The 24,371-nt window shown below is 45.0% G+C and overlaps 1 protein-coding gene across 4 annotated transcripts in view; it reads left to right on the forward strand.

Moving 5' to 3' along the window:
- HIBCH (3-hydroxyisobutyryl-CoA hydrolase) overlaps positions 1 to 24,371 on the forward strand; it is a 535,761-nt gene that overhangs the window by 492,774 nt on the left and 18,616 nt on the right. The window lies entirely within an intron of this gene.

A 24,371-nucleotide genomic window follows, 5' to 3' on the forward strand; every position in this document is an offset into this window, starting at 1 on the left:
GAGTGGGAGAAGAGGGTTGTATTGATAATCCAACACAATGGGCAGCACTTTGAACACATTTTATAAGTGGTCATAAACTTGTAAAAAACTCATGAAAGAATAAAATCACGTAAAAACCAAGCACACCTTTGTTTTTCTTATGAAATTCTCAATAAGTTTGATGTGTCACATGACTCTCTTCCCATTGAAAAAAATAAGTTTGATCCAAAATGGCCGCCATGGTCACCACCCTTCTGGAAAAGTTTCCCCTCTCCCATATACTAATGTGCCACAAACAGGAAGTTGATATCACTAACCATTCCCATTTTATTTAGGTGTATCCATATAAATGGCCCACTCTGTATAATTTTATGTTTTGCAGATTCCCGCACTTATTTTTTTCAAACAGTGTTTGAATAAATGTTATGATTGTATTAATAAATAAAATATTAGTTCATTAGTGATATAGGATCCCGGCCCCGTCTCTCCATGCTCTGCGCCGCAGGTTTCTATTGCGCAGGCGCCGGGGGGTTACTTTCACTTTCCAGCGCCTTCGCGATAGAAATCTGCAGCACAGAGCGCAGGTAGACGGGGCCGGGATGAAGCAAAGCGCTCTCTATGTGAGCGGCGCTTTGCGCATGCCCAGAAGTCAGAGAGCACAGTGCACGTCACAGGGCCTGTCACAGGGCCCTGTGATGTACAGGGGAAGGGGTGATATGATAATTAAGCAGTTAGGTGGGGATTTAGGGGAATAATAAGCAGATAGGCGGGGATTGCCTGGCGTTCCTCGGACACCAAGCCTGTGGAAAAAAAGAATTGATTAAAGTGCTTTTCTCTGCAATCAGACCTCTACTATGAGCCATACAGGTATGTATAGATTTACTTTTCTATACACTGTATGGCCATGGTAGAGGTCTGATATCACCCAGGGGGTGACAGATTCCATTTAAGAACATGAGCTGGTATACCAACTTTATGGTCCTCTGACAGAAGTTAAAAGGGTTGACCCACATCGCTGTAGATACAACTCCTTGGTTATGAGAACAAAGGGTTGAGGTCCCCTGTCATAATCAAACACTAGGGAGCATGTGCAACAGTTCTATAGACAATGTGTTAAATTGTGTCACTCAGCTGTACATAGACACAGGAATGCTGTCTCTTTAAATCTTCCGCTGGTTTATTAAATATACTGCATAAACCAGTGCAGCATTTAGCAAAGTAAACACAGCCTTTCTGGCCTAAAGGGAAAACAAAACGTGTGGCACAGTCCATGTTGCTGGGGGGATCCGCCTGCTCAGGAGCAAACATACAAAGGTTCTGCTTTCCTTATCACAACAAATACAGCTCTGGACCTCTCATGTCCATGCACACCCCACACTGAAGGAGCCAGAAGGCTGTGTATTTATACTCTGGACTCCACCCTGGGGTGGAGATATGGAGAACAGCCTCCCACCCACTATACAGATGTTCACTCAACCAAGCCCTAAACATGGCCTATTAACCCCTCTCAGCACTTAGTGTGCTGGAGCATTTCTCTAGGTTCATATCACTGAAACTAATAACCTCAGTGATACATATCTTCCCTCCAGTACTTTGCCATTGACTTTTTCACATATCTCCTCCTCTGCCAAATCCGGGGGGTTTGGCACCTTTAGTCACCAGAAAAGAAACAAGGCATCTGCCTTACCGTGCAGTTTCCAAGTCCTGTGCTCCACATGAAAGTTGAAGTCCTGGAGCACTAAACATCATCTAGTCTCCCGGGTATTCTCCCCCTTCCTTTCCCTCATCCATCTAAGGGGCGTATGATCTAACACTAGCCTGAACTTCAGGCCTAACAGTTAGTACCTCAGGGTGTCAATTTCCCATTTGATGGCCAAGCATTCATTTTCTATAATGGCTTAGCTTTTATCGCAGGATGAGAGTTTCCTACTTAAATACAGGACTGGCTGTTCCTCCCCCTTTACTTCCTGGGATAACAGAGCTCCCAACCCGACCTTAAGAAGGTCATTCAGGGGTGCGACTATAATGGCGAAATTCAAGATAAACTGCCGATAGTATCCCACAATTCCCAGAAATGCCCAAACCTGTTTCTTGGAGACCAGTTGCGGCTAATTTTTGATTGGCTCCACCTTATTCACTTGCGGCTTTATTTCACCTCTTCCAACTATGTAGCCCAAGTATTTTGTCACCTCTCGATGATGCTCCAGTGGGATCTAACCTCTGCTTCCCAGGTCCTCTTCGCAATATTCAGAAGTCCCCGAGGATGCTGTCCATAAAACAGCTCAATTGGTGAGAATCCTGTGGAACTTCCTTAATAGACAACAATAGGTATGGAAGTAGGCAATCTCAGCCTTTCTCCACGACCTTCTTAAGCATGGACTTCAGGGTCTTCTCCACCAGGCCATCCATCTGCAAATGGTACACCGATGTCCTGAGTTGTGTAATCTGAAGAGCCCTAAATAACTCTCTCATTACTTTGGACATGAATGATGTTCCTTGGTCTATCAGGATCTCCTTTGGCATGCCCATACAGGAGAAAATATGGACTAGCTCTGAGTTTGTCAGTGGTACCATCTGCAGGATCCTTATTACATAGACCATGACCAACAGGATGTATTGGTGCCTTCTGGCGGAATTAACTAGAGGCCCGACAAGGTCCATGGCAATCCGGTCAAATGGGATGTGGCATCCCTGGCGGCGTGCTGGCATGGCTTACCATCTCCCACCATGCAAGACCGCCAACTTACCTATCAGTCCAGGCTGCACACTTTGCTCCAGTACTTGCTGTGTGCATGTCTCTTGTCTGATTGCTTAGGGCGGCGGCACGGTTACTGTCTGATTCTTAAAGTTACGGTGTGCGTACTCCTAATGCGTCCCCAGCCTATTGCTGTGAGTCACTGGATACTTAAACCCCCTCCACCCAGTAGGAGGTGCCTGAGAAACACTTTCTTTCAGTTTGTTCTGTGCAACTGAGTTGCCAGGTTCTGTCCTGTATCTTGTCTGTTTCCGCCACCCTGGGGGCTGTATACCCAGGCCTGTTACCTGTATCTGTGACTTCTAGTCTGTTTCCGCCACCCTGGGGGCTGAGTTCCCAGGCTCGTTCCTGTATCTTGTTCCAGGTTCAGTTCCTGTCTGAACTGTGTCCTAGCCCATTACCTGTTTGTCTCTATGTCCATACCTTCCCTTTTCCTGCAGTGTCTGAACCTGCACCTAACTCCACCTCGTTGTCTCTGTACTTCTGTTTGTGAGTTTTGTGTCCACTCGCTACTTCATTGTAAGTACCTTGTGTGTATCTGGTTCTGCTTGTCCCCTTTCCCTTCCTCCGTATCTACCTCCTGTGTTCTAACCATCTTCCTGTATTTTCCAGTCTGTTCCATGTGAACAGAGCCCTGTCCTGTCTGCCTTCACCTTCTGCTCGGTTCTGCTCTGCTTGTCCACCGCACCTGCGGTTTCGCTCTGCTCTGCTTGTCCACCGCACCTGCGGTTTCGCTCTGCTCTGCTTGTCCGCCGCACCTGCGGTTTCGCTCTGTTTTGCTTCTTCACCACACCTGCGGTTTCGCTCTTCTTGTCCATCGCACCTGCATCTCTGTTCCTGTATCCCAGGTCCCTATCCAGCCTGCGTTCCTACCTGCCAGTATCTGCCTGTCTGCATACCAGCCGTGCATGCCAGTACCCGCCTGTCTGCATACCAGCCGTGCCTGCCAGTACCCGCCTGTCTGCATACCAGCCGTGCCTGCCAGTACCCGCCTGTCTGCATGCCAGCCGTGCCTGCCAGTACCCACCTATCTGCATACCAGCCGTGTCTGCCCGTTCCTGCATTCCCCGGTGTGGGTCAACAGCTGTGACCGGGGTCTGATCTGGAGTAGCACCTGGGCCAACTCCCACTTCCCTCCTCAGAACACGGAGTCGATTAAGCCGCCGTGTGTTCATGGTCGGATCTGGTGAGGCCCCTAGTCACGCCCCTCCAGGCACTCCCCTGTTCGTGGCCCAGTGGGACCACGCTCACGCCAGTCAGTCCGAGCGTGAGCGTAACATGGGACCTCTGTAATGGGTAACGGCACTAGGGGACTGAGGAAGTGGGAGACGGGAGCCAGTAGAACCTTTGAAGGACCCACACTTGCCCACCCAAGACATGAGAATGGACCAGGTCAAGTACCCTTTGCCTTTAGTTTCCCGGTACTAACAGCTGCTCTAGCACTTCCCCTCTCAGTTTAGTGACCCGATATAGCAAATCCTCATTTACCGCAAAATATGGAAACCTGGGGCTGACTCTTGGGCAACCCCATTTATCACAGTAACATTATCCCATGTCCATTTTAACATAAAGTCCTTCATTTGAGCAGTCCCGAAATTCCCCCCTAAAAAGCCCAACTCAGGCCTCCTAGGTGACCGTCTCATCCTTGTCGCCAGCAAGGACACACAGGGGGAACTCATCCGTCTACGACTGCGATGGGGGTTCTTCATGGGTGAACCAGCTCCTGTCTGAGTAACTTAGCACCCACACCTTTCGCCTTAAGTCCAAGAATAGGCTGAAGTCACGCCCTATTATAACTGGGTGCAGCAGGTCTTTAACTACTCCAACCTAATGGGGTTCTGTGACACAGGTAGTTTTTATAGTTACTCCTTCGACAGGGTAGTCATTGTGTCCCCATGAATACAGCGGACACCCACAAGCTTTCCAGGGATCAACTGGTGGGGGAGTGTGACCCTTACCAGGGTTACTAAACTCCCCTTGTCCAAGAGTCCAGACACCAGTCCTCCATTTATTGTCACAGGACATGCCTGCGGCCCTTCACCTGACTGCTAGTCCACAGTGCAGGCTGGCTATCCATAATTCAAACAGTGCCTCCCTATGCTGCAGTCCATCTGTTCAGCGGAGACAGGACAACGAACGGCTATGTGCCCTGGACAGTGACATCTCCAACAAATTAAGTCCTAACCAGCGGCCTTTGGCGACTCCTTGGGACCTCGGGCTCCCCACAGCTGTGGATCTATTACCTTTCTTTTGGGCGTCAGGCTCCTTCTGGGTACCCCAGTACAGGGATGCAACAACTCCTGGTTTCTTTAAGGACTTCTCAACTACCTGGTACCTTTCCACTAGGCCAACCAGGTCGTCCACATTCCGGGCGTCCCTCTGAGCAACCCAGGTCTGCACTGGCCTAGGAAGGGAGCGGATAAATCTGTCTATAACAACACGATTGACCATCTGGGCTGGAGTGGAGGACTCTGGATGCAACCATTTTTGTATGAGATGCAGTAAGTTGAACATTTGGGAGCGAGGGGGTTTGTCACTGCAATACGTTCAGTGGTGGACCCTTTGTGCACTAACACACATAGTCACTCCTGAGCATGCCAATATTTCCATTTTTAATTTGGCATACTTCTGTGCATCCTGTAAGACCAGGTCATAATAAGCCTTTTGGGGCTTGCCAGCTAGATAGGGGCAGGAACCTCTGCCCACTGCTTTGGCGACATCTTCTCCTGCTCTGCTACCCTTTCAAACACAGTCAAAAATGTCTCAACATCGTCACCCATTGCCATCTTTTGCATGGCTCGTCTTACCGACTCCAGGCCGTATAAGTCATCATCTGGACTTGGATTAGGGGCTGCCAATTAGAGATGAGTGGTGTTCGACTCAAACTGTTCGCCAATCTCAAATTCGAGCTGTTTTGGGTGTTGTTCGAGCCGTTCGGCGAACACGAACGATTTGAAAAAATCCGGCTGTTCTAGGTTATGTTCGATAACTGTTCGTGCACCAAAATCATAACTGGATTTTTTCTCAGTAATGCTGAAAATTAATGTTAATACACAGTTTGAGTGTACAGCGGGGAGGGGCAGGGGATGGATCTCTGCATAAATAATGAAGATCTCCATTTTTTTTTCTCTTTCCCGCATTTACAGTGGGGAGGTGCAGTCTGTCAGCCTATCAGCAGCGCACACACAGAGCGAACTGCTTTTTTTCACACAAGCAAGGGCATGTGTCATTGGCAGTGTATGTCACATGTCCTTGCCCTATAAGACCCAGCCATTTTCCACGTAGCCACCATTTTCTCACTGCTGCAGCTGCGTGTTAGACGGCACCGCTGTTGCTGTGTGCGCTATACTTTGAGTGTTCATTTCAAGCCAATTTTCGCACAAATCTACAGATAGCTTGGGAGTAGGGACTAATTGTAATTGCAGTCCTTTTGAGGGCTAGGTTACATCAGTTCCTATCACTTTTTGCCAGGCAGGTCTGTGCCAGTGCTGTGCAAGTTTTTTTCACAGCATTTGGCTAAATCTAGCTAAGCAAATCCTTTTTGGCCTCTTGCAGTGTGTGTTAGTCAATGGAGTAGCCTATCTGTGTTGCAAGCTACACCACCTGTGTATAGAATACAAATTTTTTTACTGCACCTAGCCAAGTAAAACCTTTTGGGCATAGCATCATTCTATTAGTCCATCTATACTAACCTCCACCAGGTTGCAAATTAAAAATAATTTTTATCTGCATCTAGCTCTGAAAAAATATTTGGGCTTGTAGCAGTGTGTGGGACTTATTCTATTAGTCCATCTATACTAACCTCCACCAGGTTGCAAATTAAAAATAATTTTTATCTGCATCTAGCTCTGAAAAAATATTTGGGCTTGTAGCAGTGTGTGGGACTTGTTCTATTAGTCCATCTATACTGACCTCCACCAGGTTGCAAATTAAAAATAATTTTTATCTGCATCTAGCTCTGAAAAAATATTTGGGCTTGTAGCAGTGTGTGGGACTTGTTCTATTAGTCCATCTATACTAACCTCCACCAGGTTGCAAATTAAAAATAATTTTTATCTGCATCTAGCTCTGAAAAAATATTTGGGCTTGTAGCAGTGTGTGAGACTTGTTCTATTAGTCCATCTATCCTAACCTCCACCAGGTTGCAAATTAAAAATAATTTTTATCTGCATCTAGCTCTGAAAAAATATTTGGGCTTGTAGCAGTGTGTGGGACTTGTTCTATTAGTCCATCTATACTAACCTCCACCAGGTTGCAAATTAAAAATAAATGTTATCTGCATCTAGCTCTGAAAAAATATTTGGGCTTGTAGCAGTGTGTGGGACTTGTTCTATTCGTCCATCTATCCTAACCTCCACCAGGTTGCAAATTAAAAATAATTTTTATCTGCATCTAGCTGTGAAAAAATATTTGGGCTTGTAGGAGTGTGTGGGACTTGTTCTATTAGTTCATCTATACTAACCTCCACCACCTGTGTATGTAATAAAATTGTTTTACTGCATCTAACCCAGCCAATACTTTTGGGCTAATACCACAGTTTGGCCACTCAGCTTTGCTCGGTTCCCATCCATTGTTTTTTGTGCAAACAACTCCAGAGTTGTCAATTAGTTAACCACCAAAATGAGTGGAAAAAGGCCTGCTGCTGGTGGAAAGGGGAATAGGCGTGTTGGGAAGGGAAAAAAAGGTTGTGTCCGTGGGGTAGGTGTTAAAGCAACAGTAACATCTGCAGAAGAAAGACCATCTTCCAGCTAAACTAAAATGTCTACTTCTTTTAGCGGACAATGTGATAAGATCCCTTTCTTACCGCCACGCCAGATGCTACAAATTCCAGATGAGGCACAAAAACAGCAGGTCCTTCAATGGATATCAAGTGCTCCTTTAAGTGGGCTCTCCTCCACCTCAACTTCAACATCACAAATACTCCAGTCCTCAGAGGTGTCACCCCAATCGCACTTGCTTCCTCACAGCTCCCAAGTCTCCAGCTGCCCGTCTGAGTATGGGGTAGAACAGATGGTTGAGTCTGCAGAGCTGTTTACTCATACTATAGCCTGGGAATCAGAGGTCGGCTCCAGAGCTTCTGTGAATCCAAACGAGGAAATGATCTGCACTGATGCCCAGAATCTTTGAGTCGGATCCAGGAACAGACGCAGAAGGTTCTGACCATAATGTAGACCCTCGTTCCCAAACTGTAACTCCTGTTGGTGGAGACAATGAGGAAGACGATGATGAGACTCAAATACCTGATTGGAGCGACAATTTGACTTTTCGGTCAGGGCAGGAAGAGGTTGGATCTGAGGACGACGGGTGTGAGAACACACAGGGTGATGATGACTAGGTTGGAGATCCCACTTACTGTCAACCCACAGTCAGCCAGTCGATGAGGTCAGCAGAGGAGGTGGTGGAGGATGCTAGTGACGACGAGGTCAGGTTGCTCATTCCTGGACAGACACGTAGTACTGGAAGCACGTCAACAACTGCATCCTCAAACACAACTCTGCCTCTGACCACAAGTTGTGGTGGCTCTTCAGGTCGCATAGGCTCTAAGCCTTGCATAGCCTGGGCATTTTTTCAGATCGATAAGGATGACCCAACTCGTGTTATCTGTAACATTTGTCAGCAAACGCTAAGTAGAGGCCAAAAAATACATAGTTTGAGTACTTCATGCATGAACCGGCACATGGATATGAAGCATAAGTTGCAGAGGGAAGCTCAATGTGCTTCAATGCGGCCTAGCCGGCCGGGCCAGCCACCGTCTGCCACATCTTGTGCATCCACGGCCTCTTCATCCTCTGTAACTAGGGGGACAGCAGTCACACCTGTTTTGGGACGCAGACCTGCCACCTCTTTACCCGCAACAGCCAGCGTGATTGGCAGGTCATCATTTTCTTTGGAGGTGGAAACACCAGCTGGTGTTGAGCGCTGTCCAACATCGATAGCACCACCTTTGGATCAAGGCAACCTAACATGTCCGCCTGAATCTTCCTCACAGACCGGGAGTTTGCCGGGGACACCCTTCTCAACCCCATCTAAGCACAACAGCCAGCCCTCGGTCCCTCAGATGTGGACAAGTAAAAGACCATTTCCTCCTAGCCATGAGAAAGCTAAGAGGTTGAATTTCACCATCTGCAAGCTCTTGGCTACAGAAATGCTGCCTTTCCGCCTGGTTGACACAGAGGATTTTCGAGACCTTATGTCCGTTGCAGTGCCCCAGTACCAGATGCCCAGTCGGCACTGCTTCTCAAAGAAAGGTGTTCCTGCGCTCCACCAGCATGTCGCACACAACATCACCGCTTCTTTGAGAAACTCTGTGTGTGACAGGGTGCATTTCACCACAGACACTTGGACGAGTAAGACTGGACAGGGGCGTTACATGTCGCTGACTGGGCACTGGGTAACTATGGTGACAGCAGGACAAGGGGCTGCTGTCCAAGTCTTGCCGTCCCCACGAGTTGTGCATCAATCCTCTTTATCTTGAAGTTCCTCCACTGCTTCTGCCTCCTCAATCTCCTCTCGGTCCTCCACCTGCACCCAAAGCCTGTCTGGTCATGCCACAAGCTTTCTAACAGCGCATAAGGGATCCTGCACACCTCCTTACTATGCTGGCAGCAGGGCTCAACGTCAGCAGGCGGTTTTTACTTTGAAATGTCTGGGAAATGTGAGTCACACAGCTGAGGAGTTGTGGTCAGCTCTGGAGAACCAGTTTCATGAATGGTTGTCTCCACTAGACCTGAATCCAGGAAAGGCCGTGTGTGACGATGTTGCAAACCTGAGTGCGGCCCTTCGCCGGGGCAATGTCACACACGTGCCTTGTATGGCTCACGTGTTGAACCTGGTTGTCCAGCAATTTTTAGCCCACTATCCCGGACTAGATGGCCTTCTGCAGAGAGCACGGTCGCTGTGTGCTCACTTCCGCCATTCGCATCCCGCAGACCAGCGACTTACATCTCTACAGAAGTCGTTGGGCCTGCCACTTCACCGGCTAAAATGCGATGTGCCTACCCGGTGGAATTCAACTCTGCATATGTTGCAGCGACTGTGGCAGCACTGACAAGCTCTGGTGCAATATGTTCTGATGTATAGCCTGGGCCAACGAGATCCAGAGGTGGGGTAAATCACGCTGGAGGAGTGGTCCCAGATCAGGGACCTATGCACCCTTCTGCACAGTTTTGAAATGGCGACGAAGATGTTTAGTGCTGACGATGCCATTATCAGCATGACTATTCCGGTGATTTACATGCTGGAGCACATGTTAAACAGAATTCGGAGTCAGGTGGTGGCACAAGAGGAGGTGGAGGAAGTAGAGGATGAGGAGTTGTATGCGGAAGGGCTAACATCTGCAAGGTCCAGACGGTCGGCAGCACCAAGACGGCAGGCATGTGAGGGTGGGGGAGATGGTTTTACCAGGGCGCATGGTAGCAGCCAAACTAGTGAGGAAGGTGCAGGAGCCCAGGAAGAAGTGGAGGACGAACTGATGGAAGACTCATCAGATGAGGGAGACCTTGATCACATTTCTGTTGTGCTAGGTTGGGGGGAGAGGGCAGAGGAAGGAAGCATGATTGTTACCTCGCCACAAACACAACAGGGACTTAGTGCACCTGGATGCGCAAGACACATGAGTCCCTTCTTGCTGCACTACCTGCAACATGACCCTCGAATTGTGAGAATTAGAAATAATCCTGACTACTGGGTTGCCACACTGTTAGATCCCCGGTACAAAAGTAAATTTGCAGAAATTATTCCTGCCATAGAAAGGGATGCACACATGTAGGAGTATCAGCAGAGACTGTTGCAGAATCTTACATGTGCTTTTCCACAAAACACCAGTGGTGCACGTAGTGAATCTCACAGTTCCAACTTGCCAACCGTGGGACCGTCGAGTGTTCAGCACTCAAACCATAACAGAACCACAGTATCTGCTGGTAACATCAATTTTGCGGAATCATTTCACCACTTTTTTAGCCCATCCTTTGCAAGGCCACAGGAGACAAGAAGTCTGACACATAGTCAACGTCTAGAGACGATGGTACAGGAGTATCTCCAAGTAAACATTGAAGCCATGACTGTGTCACTGGACACTTGCTCTTTTTGGGCTTCCAGTCTGGATAAATGGCCGGAGCTCGCCACTTACGCCTTGGAGATCTTGTCATGCCCCGCAGCCAGCGTTCTGTCTGAACGTGTGTTCAGCGCTGCTGGTGGTGTGCTGACAGATAAGCGCACGCGGCTCTCCACTGATAATGTAGACAGACTCACGTTCATAAAGATGAACAAATCATGGATCCGAAACGACTTTTCTACCCCTGTGTCATCCTGGGGAGAGTAAAAGCTTGATGATTTGTTAAAATCACCTCACCAACCGTTTTAAGCTTTCAAATTACTAATCATGTTTATCTGTATCTTGGCTGGAAAATAATTTGGGCCTTGTAGCAGTTTGCAGTACTGATTCTATTAGGCCATCTATACTAAGGTCCAACAGATTTAAAATTACTCTGGTCAACGCAATTTTTCTGTCAAAAGGTTTTAAAACATATTTTAAGTCAATTTTGGCTGCTGATTACTAATACGAACTCCGTTTTTGGCTATCACATCAGGATTTCGAGATATTTTTGATGGAAATTACTCCTATCGAATGTTTTTTGATAAAAACCTCATGATTTTCGTTACTACATTTTGTATATTTTTAATCCAGGAATAACAAAAATTACAAAGTCTGTGTACATCAAATCAAATATACTTACAAAATTAAACTACAAAATATAAAAACACATATATATGGCACACAGATGAATGGCAAATGGCAGTTATTTGAACTTTCTTTTCTTGGCTGATCTGTGATGTACAGCTTCTGGGTTGTCTCTCATCAAGCTCCAGCAATAGTCAGCCTTCATCTTTGAGTCCCACCGGCCTTGATACCGTTCTTCCATTGTTTTAATGTCCTGATGAAAACGCTCCCCTTGTTCCTCGCTCACATCCCCAAGGTTCTCTGGAAAAAAGTCCAAATGGCTGTGTAAATAGTGAATCTTGATACTCATTCTACATCCAAGATTTTGCAGTCTCATTACTAGCTCTTCCACAATCTCTTCATAGTTGTCTGCTTTCTTATTCCCTAGAAAATTCTGCACCACATTACAAAATGCATTCCAAGCTCTTTCTTCTGTCTCATTCATGGATGTGATAAAGTTTGGGTCTCTTATAAGTGTTCTTATTTGAGGTACATCAAATATTCCAGCCTTTTTCTTCTCTTCACTAAGACCAGGAAAAGTTGAACATATATAGTTAAAGCATTCTCCACTGTGATTGACAGCTTTGACAAACTGCTTCATCAATCCAAGTTTTATGTGCAAGGGAGGAAAGGCAGTGTTCTTCCTATCCACTAGAGGATCATGGATGACATTCTTATCGCCAGATGCCAAACTCTGTCGCTGAGGCCATTCAGTTTTCACCCAATGCTCTGCTGTAGCTCTACTGTAGCTCTACTGTCCCAGTAGCACAGAAAACAAGGGTGTTTGAAAACAGTTTTTTTACTTTCTTATCATAACAAATGGGTATTCTGCATGTTCAAAGAAAACAAAGATATTCTCACATTTATTGGGAGACCAAATGAAAACTAAATTTACCTTAGTGAACCGTATAAACCGGCACTTTTCATACACTACTTATATTTTTCTTGGAATTATTGAAAATGGGCTATATACCTATAGCGCAAAAACGTGATGTGATAGAGAAATTATAAGATCAGATTTGAATTCAGCACCCTCAAATTAGTCTAAAACTGTTCTTAAAGTCCATGCCAGAATTTTTTTTTTTTGTACACCAGTGTTATTAATAAAAATCATGTTTATCTGTATCTTGCCTGCAAAATAATTTTGGCCTTGTAGCAGTTTGCAGTACTGATTCTATTAGGCCATCTATACTAAGCTCCACCAGCTTTCAAATCAATAATAATTTTTAGCTGCATCTAGCCCGGAAAATAATTTTGGGGCTCCTAGATGCGCAAGACACGAGTGCCTTCTTGCTGCACTACCTGCTACATGACCCTCAGATTGTCAGAATTCGAAATAATCCTGACTACTGGGTTGCCACACTCTTAGATCCCCCACACTCTTCGATCAACCTTTTCATTTTAATAAAGAACAAAAAAATGGTCATTTTTTAAAATTATAAGCATTAGCAGGTTATTAGAAACTGAAATCAAACAGTTTTCAACTCAAAACTTTATTCTAGGTGATGTTACATTTGCACATAGGACCCCTTGTTCGAAAGGAGCTTCTGAACTCTCTCGTCCATTGAATTTGTCAGGTTTTGGATGGTTTCTGCTTCAATTGTTTTGCATGAGGACAGAATACCCTCCCAGAGCTGTTGCTTAGATGTGAACTGCCTCCCGCCATCATAGACACTCCTTTTGATGATGCTCCAGAGGTTCTCAATGGGGTTGAGGTCAGGGGAGCATAGGGGTCACACCATAAATTTGTCCCCTTTTATGCCCATATCAGCCAGAGATGTGTTATGTGCAGCATGAGACGGTGCATTATCATGCATGAAAATGATCTTGCTGCGGAATACACGGTTCTTCTTCTTGAACCATGGCAGGAAGTGCTGTTTGAGAAACTCCACATACATTATGGAGTTCATCTTTACCCCTTCAGGGATCCTAAAGGGGCCGACAATCTCTCTCCCCATGATTCCAGCCCAAAACATTACTCCACCTCCTCCTTGTTGGCGCCGTAGCCGTGTTTGCATGGGGTGTCCATCAACCAGCCATCCTCCACTCCATCCATCTGGACCATCGCGCTGCACGGCACTCATCAGTGAACAAAACAGTTTTGAAGTCAGTCTTCATGTATTGTTTGGCCCACTGGAGCCGTTTCTGCTTGTGTACAGTGGATAGAGGAGGTCGACAGGATGGCTTACGCACAGCTGCAAACCTCTGAAGGACCCTGCATCTTGTTGTTCGGGGGACGTTGGAGGCACCAGCAGCTTCAAAAACTTGTCTGCTGCTATGACAAGGCTTTTTTGACGCTGCTCTTTTAACCTGACGTAATTGCCTGTAGGAAAGAGTCCTCAATTTTCCCTTATCAGCACGCACACGTGTGTACTGTGAATCAGCTACATACTTCTTGATTGTGCGATGATCAGGATGAAGTGTCTTGGCAATGTTGATTGTAGTCATGCCTTGACCTAAACACTCCACAATTTGTTGCTTCCCAGCAGCCGACACATCCTTTTTCTTTCCCATTTTGGCAGAAAATGTAGGCTGCTTAATAATGTGGGACAGCCTTCTTAAGTAGTCTTGCCTTTCTTTGGACACACCTGCCAAGCTAATTAGCACAGGTGTCTGCAATTGCTTACAGTGATATAAAGAGCCCTGACACACATCACCATCAATGAGTTTAACTGACAAACAAAAAAATTCTTACCTTATCACTCCTAAACACTTTTTGCATATTAATTTGGAACACCGTGTACATGTGCTTTTCCACAAAACACCAGTGGTTCACATAGTGAATCTTACAGTTCTAACTTGCCAACCGTGGTCTGTATGGAGTTGTTCAATAAAGGGCCCAAAATTAAGATAACATAGACGGGAGAGGTCTCTATGAATAGGAATTCCTAAGTATTTGATACCCTGTGAGGGCCAGGCAAAGGGAAAGTTGGACTGGATGGAATCCTGTATGGATTTGGGGAGGGAGACATCGAGGGCCTCAGACTTCGCTGCATTGATTTTAAAATTTGACCATGTAACAAAGTGATCTATTTCAGCCATAACAGCAGGGATGGATATATGTGATTGAGTGATATATACTAGGACATCATCAGCAAATGCAGAGCACTTGTACTCGGTGCCTCCCACCTCAATCCACCTAATATTGGGGTTATGGTGAATTGATGAGAGCAGGTGCTCTGTCACTAGGATGTATAAGAGAGGGGACAGAGGACATCCCGGCCTTGTCCCATTGGTGATTATGAAAGGTGATGAAAATGTTCATTTATCTTCAGCCTAGGTGACGTATTGCGATACAGGGCCGTGATTTTAGCTATAAAAGGGTCCACTAGACCCCTACCCAAATCTTTTTAAGAGAATAATATATGGCGTGCCAGGAGACTCTATGGAATGCTTTCTCAGCATCCAACGAGAGTATCTAATTACAAATTTTTAACTGCATCTAGCCCAGGAAATACTTTGTGCCTAGTAGCAGTGTCTGCTAGTCAGCGGATTATCCCAGCTGTTCAGCAAGCTACACCACCTGTAGTTTGGACACTTAATTTTTTCAAAGGAAATGCTTCGGGCCCCCGGGACACTCAGTGAAGAGCATCGGGAGACACCCCAAGGCACAGGGGCTGGGACTGGCGGTAGGACGCCTTGCGGTGGACCGCCAAGCTCGATCCTTATAAAACTTTTTAACTGCAGCAGCTTTAGTGGACGCTACTGGAGCTGGAATTCCCGCGGCTGCTGGCATCAGACTTGCCCTCCAATAGATCCTTGTAAAAGGATTTAAAGTGTACTCATTCAAATTAGAGAGACAATTTAAATTAAAAAGCTTATACCTGCCTCCACCGCAGGGGGGTTCGCTCGACCCACCAGCGGACAGGCACCAGTATTGGGAAGAGGGGGACTGGCCGTCAGGGTCCACCGCAACTCTGGCACAAACCCGGCGACACGGAGGTCGCACGGGCAGGAACGGACTGGCCGTGCTGGCTTCGCACTTTTTTGGTTTTAGAAGGGCATGACATGCCTATATCTGTGTCTTCCCCTCCTTTTACTCCTCCACCTCTTTTCTTTTCGCATGACTATATGTACTTGTCACTTTTCCATGTGGTAGTTGTGTTTTCTGAGCAGTTTGTCAGCTTTTGGACACCTTTGAAGTGTTTTCTATGTGTTCCTATGTGTTTTTGTTTGCCTGCCATCGGTTTTAACGGTGTTCGATGAACAGTTCGGCGAACATACTCGTGTTCGACGAACCGAACTCGAACACTACGGGGGTGGCTCAACACTACTGCCAATCTCCCATGAACTGCCTCTGTGAGCAGCTCAATCTGCTGGTGCTGTTGCTGCTGTTGCTATTGTTGGAGATGCTGCTGTTGCTGAATCTGTTGCATAAGCAGCTTACTCGTCTCCTGATGTGCCAGCTGTTGCTGCTTCTGGGCTTGCACCAGATACTTAATCAGGTCCTTCATCCTGTCTGATTTCGCTTTCTGGCTCACCGCCACCTTCACCCGAGACATGCAGGTTATCCACAGCTGTCACACATGCTCCATGGGGAAGTTGGCCGCACTTGTAGCACCAACTGTGGTAGATCGGCTCACTCGCTTGCACGTAGAGGTAGACACGGCAACGCTATCTCCTTAAATCTTTCACTGGTTTATTATAGATACTGCAGTGCAGCGTTTAGCTGAAAACAAAACAAAACGTGTGACACAGTCCATGTTGCTGAGGGGATCCGCCCACTCAGGAACTAAAATACAAAGGTTCAACTTTCCTTATCTTGACAAATACAGCTCTGTACCTCTCATGTCCAGGCACACCCCACACTGAATGAGCCAGAAGTCTCCACCCTGCTGTGGAGATATGGAGAACAGTCTCCCACAAACTCTATAGCTGTTCACTCAACCAAGCCCTAAACATGGCCGATTAACCCCTCTCAGCATTTAGTGTGCTGGAGCATTTCTCTAGATTATTATCACTGAAGCTATTAACCTCAGTGATACATATCTCCCTTCCAGTACTTTGCTAGTAACTTTGTCACAACAGTTAGTAGAACAGTCGTTGCATTTCAGCCACTTGTTCTAGGGATTAATGGGAGTCTAATCAGCCAGACCCCAACAGTCAATCATTTATAATCTAACCAGTAGATGGGTGACAAATGTTTGGAGGACGTTTGTTTTAAGCACTCAAAATTTGTGAGTGAACCCACTCCTCTTTTGGCATGAGACCGGACCACATGATACTGCTCACCTTTTCTTCTCAGCACAATCATTCTTTGAGAAGTCCCAAACAGTTTTCAGAGGGCTTCAGCAGACTAAAAAACTTTACCCCAGTCCTCTGTAGTTCAATCCCTGTACTTCCTACAGAATGTCAGTCTGTCCTTGATGATTTTCTTATAGAGAAGTTGCTTCTTTGCTGCTCTTTTTGATACCAGACCTGTTATGAACTGCTACAAACACTAAGGAAAGAAAGGAAAACTGTCCCTACAATAGGACTAAGCTGATTCCCTGCGATGCAGCAGGGAACCTGTTCCTCGTGAACAGACCCGCCTAAGTCCTCGGCTAGTCTGAACGCAGACCTATAGATATAAGGAAGGGGTCCCTACAAGAACTAAGGACTGGGATATAGTTGGACACCTCCTAGCAGAAATTGTAGCAGAGCAAAGAAAAACAAACAGAAGTACTAGTGGTCAAAAGACCAAGCAAACTACAGAGAAAGGTACAAGGCACCTGGTTAGCTTAAGAGTAAATGTAACACTGAAGTCCAGCAAGGCCAGTAGGGCGGAGCTGGATAATATAGGCAAAAAGTCATGTGACCAGCAAAATAGAAAAAACTAACAGGAGGGTTCTAACAAGACCAGTCTGCAAAAGACTTTGTTCCACTGTGAGTGCAGACATACTGCTGCCATGCCTGAGTACCCTGTGCACTGGTATTGAACCCATCTGTGACACAGCGCAGATGCTACCAATGTGGGCAGCCTGGGCATCTGCAAGACACATGCCCTCATGGTCGATTGAGGAATGACCCTGTACCAAATTGACCTATTGATTATTTACAGCCAAATACAATGGAGGAAGAGGTGTGACCTTTTTAAGTTGACTTGCCTAATGTCTCAGACACCCATGTTCGACCACTAGTGGCTTATGGGGTGCAGGCCACAGCCGCAAGTTACTCTAATAATCAAAAAAGCATTTACAGGAGGTTGTGCTGGACATTCAGAGAGTGCTTGGTTTTTGTGACTCTGGGGCCTTTTTCAGAATAGCGGATGCCCGAGTGGTTCGACCATAGGCGATACAGCAAGGACCATGGATTACCATTGAATTAGCTGGAGGCCAATGGAGGAATATCCTAAAAGCAAGTGTAGAACTGGACTTTGGCTTTGAGGTGAAGCAATATGTGGTTGGGGTGATGAGTGGCCTGCCTGCTGATATTCTTCTAGGAAATGATGTGGAAAATCTACAATACCGATTTGTGGGTGCAGGAAGAAGAGTTTAAGTCAAAGAGGATGCGAAATGGAGCCCGGGACTTCAACCCTATAACTTTATCGTATGATTTCCAAAAGAGAACCAACATCAACTTGCTGATTGTCCAGGCAGTAGGAGCCATGAGTCATGTCAGCCATGTCTACGTGTACTTGACAAGCAAACCAGTTGAGGTCCCTTGTCTGTACTGTACATAAGTTGAGGGAGGAAGGGGTTGTAACAGGGTCACCGCTAGCCTGTTTTCATGGACCACACTGTAATCAGGCCCCCATTAGCATTCTTAGTCCTGCATCTGGTGGGACCATGTGGGTCTTTGTTTCTCCCTGCAGGGGGCCTCTCTAATACATAACCCTGCAGACAGGGTGGTGACTGGGCTTCTGGAACCTTCTCCATTCTTTGAGCTACCTGTAGCCAATGTTTAAGTGTGTAAGGTGTGAGTAACTCTGCCCAACCAGGGGGCTGATCACAAGAGAGATAGAACAATAAGCCACATGTTTAGTTTATTAGTGGGTGCTGTGTCTTGTGAAGGGCGAGGATCTGTTTCTGCGGTCAGGTCCTGGTGTATGGAATATTGGAGATCAGTTGCCACGTGGGATTGTGATGTCTTGCCCACCCTGCTGGATTTGAGGAACTAGTCTAAGGACTGCTGTTGCATCTTCCTTGGCATCGGATTACTGAATGGCGCCCCCGGATTTGTTCTTTTGTTTTGGCCACATTGTAGACTCTAATTAATCGTATCTACATTTGGTGGAATATTCTCCCTGTCCCAATAAAGGTCTTTTGGATTGTTCACCTGCCTGCTGTCCCTGCCTGCTCTGTCATGGACCCAATCACACCATCCTGTACCTGAATCCACTTTAGATGATGGTCCTGGCCCTTGGTGGACTTCCTTGGCCATTCTGAAGACTTTTCAACAATTGAACCTTTCTCTTTGAAGTTCTTGATGATCCGATAGATGGTTGTTTTGAGTTTAATCTTACGAACATCTATGCTTTTGCCTGCAAAGCCCTTTTGAGAAAAATCAATGATGACTCTACATATTTCCTTTAATGTAGCTATGGTAACAGAATGATGATTTTAAGTAGTGCTCCCTTTTAAAGTAACCAGTCTGCTTTTAAAATTCTACCAGCATGACTGAGTAATATTAGCTGCATTGTCCTCACTAACCCCTTCTCTTGCGAGAATATCACTGAAGTGATGTGAGGATAACATTTTGTGTCAGGTCTTGAATTCAATGGAAATGTTTTTTTGCGATTAAGGTAATTTAATCAGCAAGGAATGACTTTTTTTTCCAACTCATTGGAATACTCTTCACAACAATCTAGAGTTAATGCAAATTGCCCCTATAAAAACTGAAGTAGCATGCTCTGTGAAAACAAAAAATAGTGTCCGTCTCAAAACTTTTGGCCACAACTCTAAGTGGAGGATCCTTAAGAATAATTTTAAAGAATTAGGCTTCAAGCTGAAGGGAAGGACATCCAAGATAGTATTCTTTGGAATATTGTCTGTGTCATGTGCAAGACAAAAAAGACTTAGGAAGTCAAAAGCTTAGGAAGTCAAATGCATGGGATCTATATCCATGGAAAACTATCTGCTGTGCTGGGGAGAAAATTCTACCAGGTGTGGTGAAATGTTTAACCCCTTCACGACATAGGGCGTATTAGTACGTATCTGTGCCCTGGGACTTATGGACCAGATACGTATTTATACGCCCTGGCGATTTCGCCCGCACACAAGCTGTGCGGGCGCGATCGCCACCGGGTGTCAGCTGATTGTCACAGCTGACACCCGGGGCTATGTGCAGGGAGCGGTCCTGCACCGCTCCCGGCACATTAACCTCCGCAATGCTGCGATCAAAGTCGATCACAGCATTGCGGTGGCAAGGGGAGGTGATCGCCGATACTCACCTCCTCTTCCGGCCTCCAGCGCTGTCTGCCGTGGCTTCCAGGATGTTGCCATGATGACCCGATGTCGTCATGACAACATCCGGGTCACCAGACAGCAGGAAGATTTTTTGGACACGCGCAGTGCATCTCCAAACTACCTTCTCCCTGTCCAGCGCTGACAGCCTGCATGGCACAGGGATGGTGCTGCATTCCTGTGCCATGCAGGCGATCAGAGAAAAAAAGTGAAAGTCCCATAGTGGGACAAAGTAAAAAAGTAAAAAAAGTGTCATAAAGTGAAAAAAAATAAAAAATTGTAAAAATATTAAAAAAAAAATAAAAAAAAATAATCCACCAAAAATAAACATATAATGTACCCATCAATAAATATTATTATAAAAAAAACAAAACAAAAAAAACAATAAAAGTACACATATTTGGTATCGCCGCGTCCGGAACGATCTGACCTATAAAACTGTCCCACTAGTTAACCCCTTCAGTGAACACGGTAAAAAAAAAAAAAAAAAACGAAGGTATAAACAATGCTTTATCACCATACCGCCAAACAAAAAATGGAATAACACGCGATCAAAAAGATGAATATAAATAAAAATGGTACCGCTGAAAAAGTCATCTCATCCCGCAAAAAACAAGCCACCATACAGCTCCATCAGCCAAAAAATAAAAAAGTTATAGCTCTGAGAATAAAGCTATGCTAAAAAATAATTTTTTCTATAAAATTGCTTTTATTATGTAAAAGTGCAAAACATAGAAAAACGATATAAATGTGGTATCGCTGTAAACTTACTGACCCGAAGAATAAAGCTGCCTTATCAATTTTACCACACGCGGAACAGAATGGAAAAAAAACAATTCCTGAATTGTTGGTTTTTGTTTATTCTGCCTCCCAAAAATCGGAATAGAAAGCGATCAAAAAATGTCACGTGCCTGAAAATGGCACCAATAACAACGTCAAGTCATCCCGCAAAAAACGAGCCGTCACATGACTGTCTGCCAAAATCTGGAAAAATTATAGCTCTCAAAATATGGCGATGCAAAAACTAGATTTTACAAAAAATGCGTCTTTTAGTGTGTGACAGCTGTCAGTCATAAAAACCCCATATGATTCTGGTATCGCTGTAGTCTCACCGACCCGAAGAATAAGGACGTCTAATCACTTATACCGCACGAGGAACGGTGTAAAAAATAAACTCTCGGGTTAGGGTTGTGCTAGGGTTAGGGTTGGGCTAGGGTTAGGGCTAGGGTTAGGGCTGGGTTTGGGGTTAGGGTTGTGATGGGGTTGGGATTTTTTTCAAAAGTAAGAAAAAAAGATGACCATATGGCGACTAGTGTTGAGCACAAGTGCTCGCTACTTGAGTTTGCATCGGGTGCTCTGGTATGCATTGAGTATCGTGAGTATTTGAGTGACATGCTCGAGTCTCCGCCCCATATGCTTCGCGGCCAAAAAAACTTTACGGGGATTGCCTGCCATGCACGAGCGATCCCCAAATGTTTTTTTTGGGTGTCTAATAACCGTGAAACATGCGGGGCAGAGACTCGAGCATGTCACTCGAGCACACGCAGTACATGGTGCATACCTGAGTACCCGATGCAAACTCAAGTAGCGAGCACTTGCGCTCAAGACTAATGACAACTTATTCAATATGATGACCTAATGTTATCAAATTCTGTGCCATACCTCTGGGTTTAAAATGTTCACTATACCCCTTAATAAAATCCTTGAGGGGTATAGTTTCCAAAATGGGGTCACTTGTGGGGGAGCTCCACTGTCTAAGCACATCAGGAGCTCTCCAAACGCTAACAAATTGAATGGAAAATCGGCTCAAATTGTTAGCGGACGCCATGTTGCGTTTGGAGAGCCCCTGCGTGCCTAAACATAGGAGCTCCCCCACAAGTGACCCCATTTTGGAAACTAGACCCCCCAAGACACCTATTTAGATGCATAGTGAGCACTTGGAACCCCCAGGTGCTTCACAAATTGATTCGTAAAAATGAAAAAGTGTGTTTTTTTTTCCACTTTTTGATTTTTACGAATCAATTTGTGAAGCACCTGGGGGTTCCAAGTGCTCACTATGCATCTAGATAGGTGCCTTGGGTGGTCTAGTTTCCAAAATGGGGTCACTTGTGGGGGAGCTCCAATGTTTAGGCACATCAGGGGCTCTCCAAATGCAACATGACGTCCGCTAATTATTCAAGCAAATTTTACAATCAAAAAGTCAAATGGCGCTCCTTCCCTTCTGAGCTCTGCCGTGCGCCCAAACAGTGGTTTTTCCCCACATATGGGGTATCTGCGTGCCCAGGGGAAATTGCACAACAAATTTTGGGGTCCATTTTTTCTTGTTACCCCTGTGAAAATAAAAAAAATTGGGTCTAAAGTAACATTTTTGTGAAAAAAGTTAAATGTTCATTTTTTTCTTCCACATTCCAAAAATTCCTGTGAAGCACCTGAAGGGTTAATAAAGTTCTTGAATGTGGTTTTGAGCACCTTGAGGGGTGCAGTTTTTAGAATGGTGTCACTTTTGGTTATTTTCTGTCATAAAGACCCCTCAAATTGACTTCAAATGTGATGTGGTCCCTAGAAAAATGTTTTTGTAAATTTTGTTGGAAAAATGAGAAATCGCTGGTCAACTTTTAACCCTTTATAGCTCCCTAACAAAAAAAAATTTTGGTTCCAAAATTGTGCTGATATAAAGTACACATGTGGGAAATGTTATTTATTAAGTATTTTGTGTGACATATCTCTCTGATTTAAGGGCATAAAAATTCAAATTTTGAAAATTGCAAAATTTTCAAAATTTTCACCAAATTTCCATTTTTTTCACAAATAAACGCAAGTGATATCGAAGAAATTTTACCGCTGTCATGAAGTACAATATGTCACGAAAAAACATTCTCAGAATCAGGGGGATCCGTTGAAGCGTTCCAGAGTAATTACCTCATAAAGTGACAGTGGTCAGAATTGTAAAAATTGGCCTGGTCATTAACGTGCAAACCACCCTCGGGGGTAAAGGGGTTAAACAAGGGATGAGAGGGAAGAGAAGGCAGGAAATAAGGAAATATACTAGAAAGGGGTCAGACTATATTCAAGGAGTGTACTATGGGGGGATGATTAGGGCAGTAAATGGGGGGATCCATGTGTTACAAACAAATAAGTTTCTGAATTGAGCATTTCTGAAACTAAATGTGGAAAACTGTTAGGAAACTTAGAATATGTTCACAAATGCTTGAATTCCCTCATGAAGAAAGGGGAGAGCTTGAGGTTTTGGTACTGGAGTAACAAGTTAATGCAGCTGGTGTTGCTGAAAAATGGTTGGACTCTTCACATGATTGGACTGGAAATTTTTGAGGTTTACGGTCTTTCGGAAAGACAGGTAAAATAGGAAAGGGGAAGAGTATGTCTGTATGTTAGGAGTGAAAGGAAAGGATGTGTGACAGAGTCAATAAGGGAAGAAGATTATGGGGAAGTTGCAACCTTGTGGGTGGAATTGCATGAACAGTTAAACACTAAAAAAGTAATTTTTTGTGTAATCTAAACACCTCTTAAGTAATTGGAAGGTTGGCTACATCATCAAGTGGCGGAAGCTTCATTGGCATGTACAGTAGTGATTATGGGAGATTTTAACTAACAAAGTATTGACTGGGATCATGGCGTAGAAGGGAGGAGGGGAGGGGAAATGTAGAAAGCTTACCACGTTGTCGATTTCAAAACCATATGTCAGCTGGAGTCCATCCTGAGGGTGCCGCACCCATTGGTGATCACACAAGCAAATGAAAAAGGAAAAAGGGAAATCCACCAGCACATCCAACAGGAAATGATTAAAATTACTCTTTATTGGAAAAAAACTTAAAACATGCTAAAAATGAAACCTCAGAAACCTGATGTGTTTCTGGTGTATACAACACCCTTATTCATAGGACGACTGAGGTAACATGTAACAAGCCAGACTTTATATCATACTTGCAATGAATGAGCAAAAACACTAGGTGGAGCTCAAATCAGTGCTGCAGGGGAAGTTTCAAACAATACAGGTGACGACCATAAAGAAATGAATGTAGTACAATGAATGATAAATAATTCATAAAGCATACCAAACATGTCAATAATATTCTGAATGGACAAATATAATTGCAATAATAATTCACTTAATAGCAACCCTTGAACATACCAGAGTGATTATCATAAAAACTAATGGAAGCCGCAATTCAGCAGTCAATAAAAGCAAACAAAAAAAAATCGATTTCTCCCTCTACCATTATTTTTTCCACTGCCTTCAGCAATCAGTTTCATACTATTAAGGGCATTATCCAGAAATAATTACCAGTGGTAAATCAAGACAACCGCCTTCGTACAATCCTAGATGGTGGTTGTCAGGTGGTAGCTAAAAGAGGCTGATCACTTGGTGATGTGCTATCGCCCAGCCTGACACCCCTCATCTTGGCTTTCAGCTACAGGTTTTTACAAATGTGCAGATGCAATGTATGTCAGTATGCGGATAATAAGAAACACACTTTCAGTTCCTCTGCGGATGTGTCATATTCCATCAAAACAT

Source organism: Phyllobates terribilis, unplaced genomic scaffold, assembly GCF_046119375.1.
Source record: "Phyllobates terribilis strain yellow unplaced genomic scaffold, ASM4611937v1 Scaffold_9__5_contigs__length_417890890, whole genome shotgun sequence".
NCBI lineage: Eukaryota > Metazoa > Chordata > Amphibia > Anura > Dendrobatidae > Phyllobates > Phyllobates terribilis.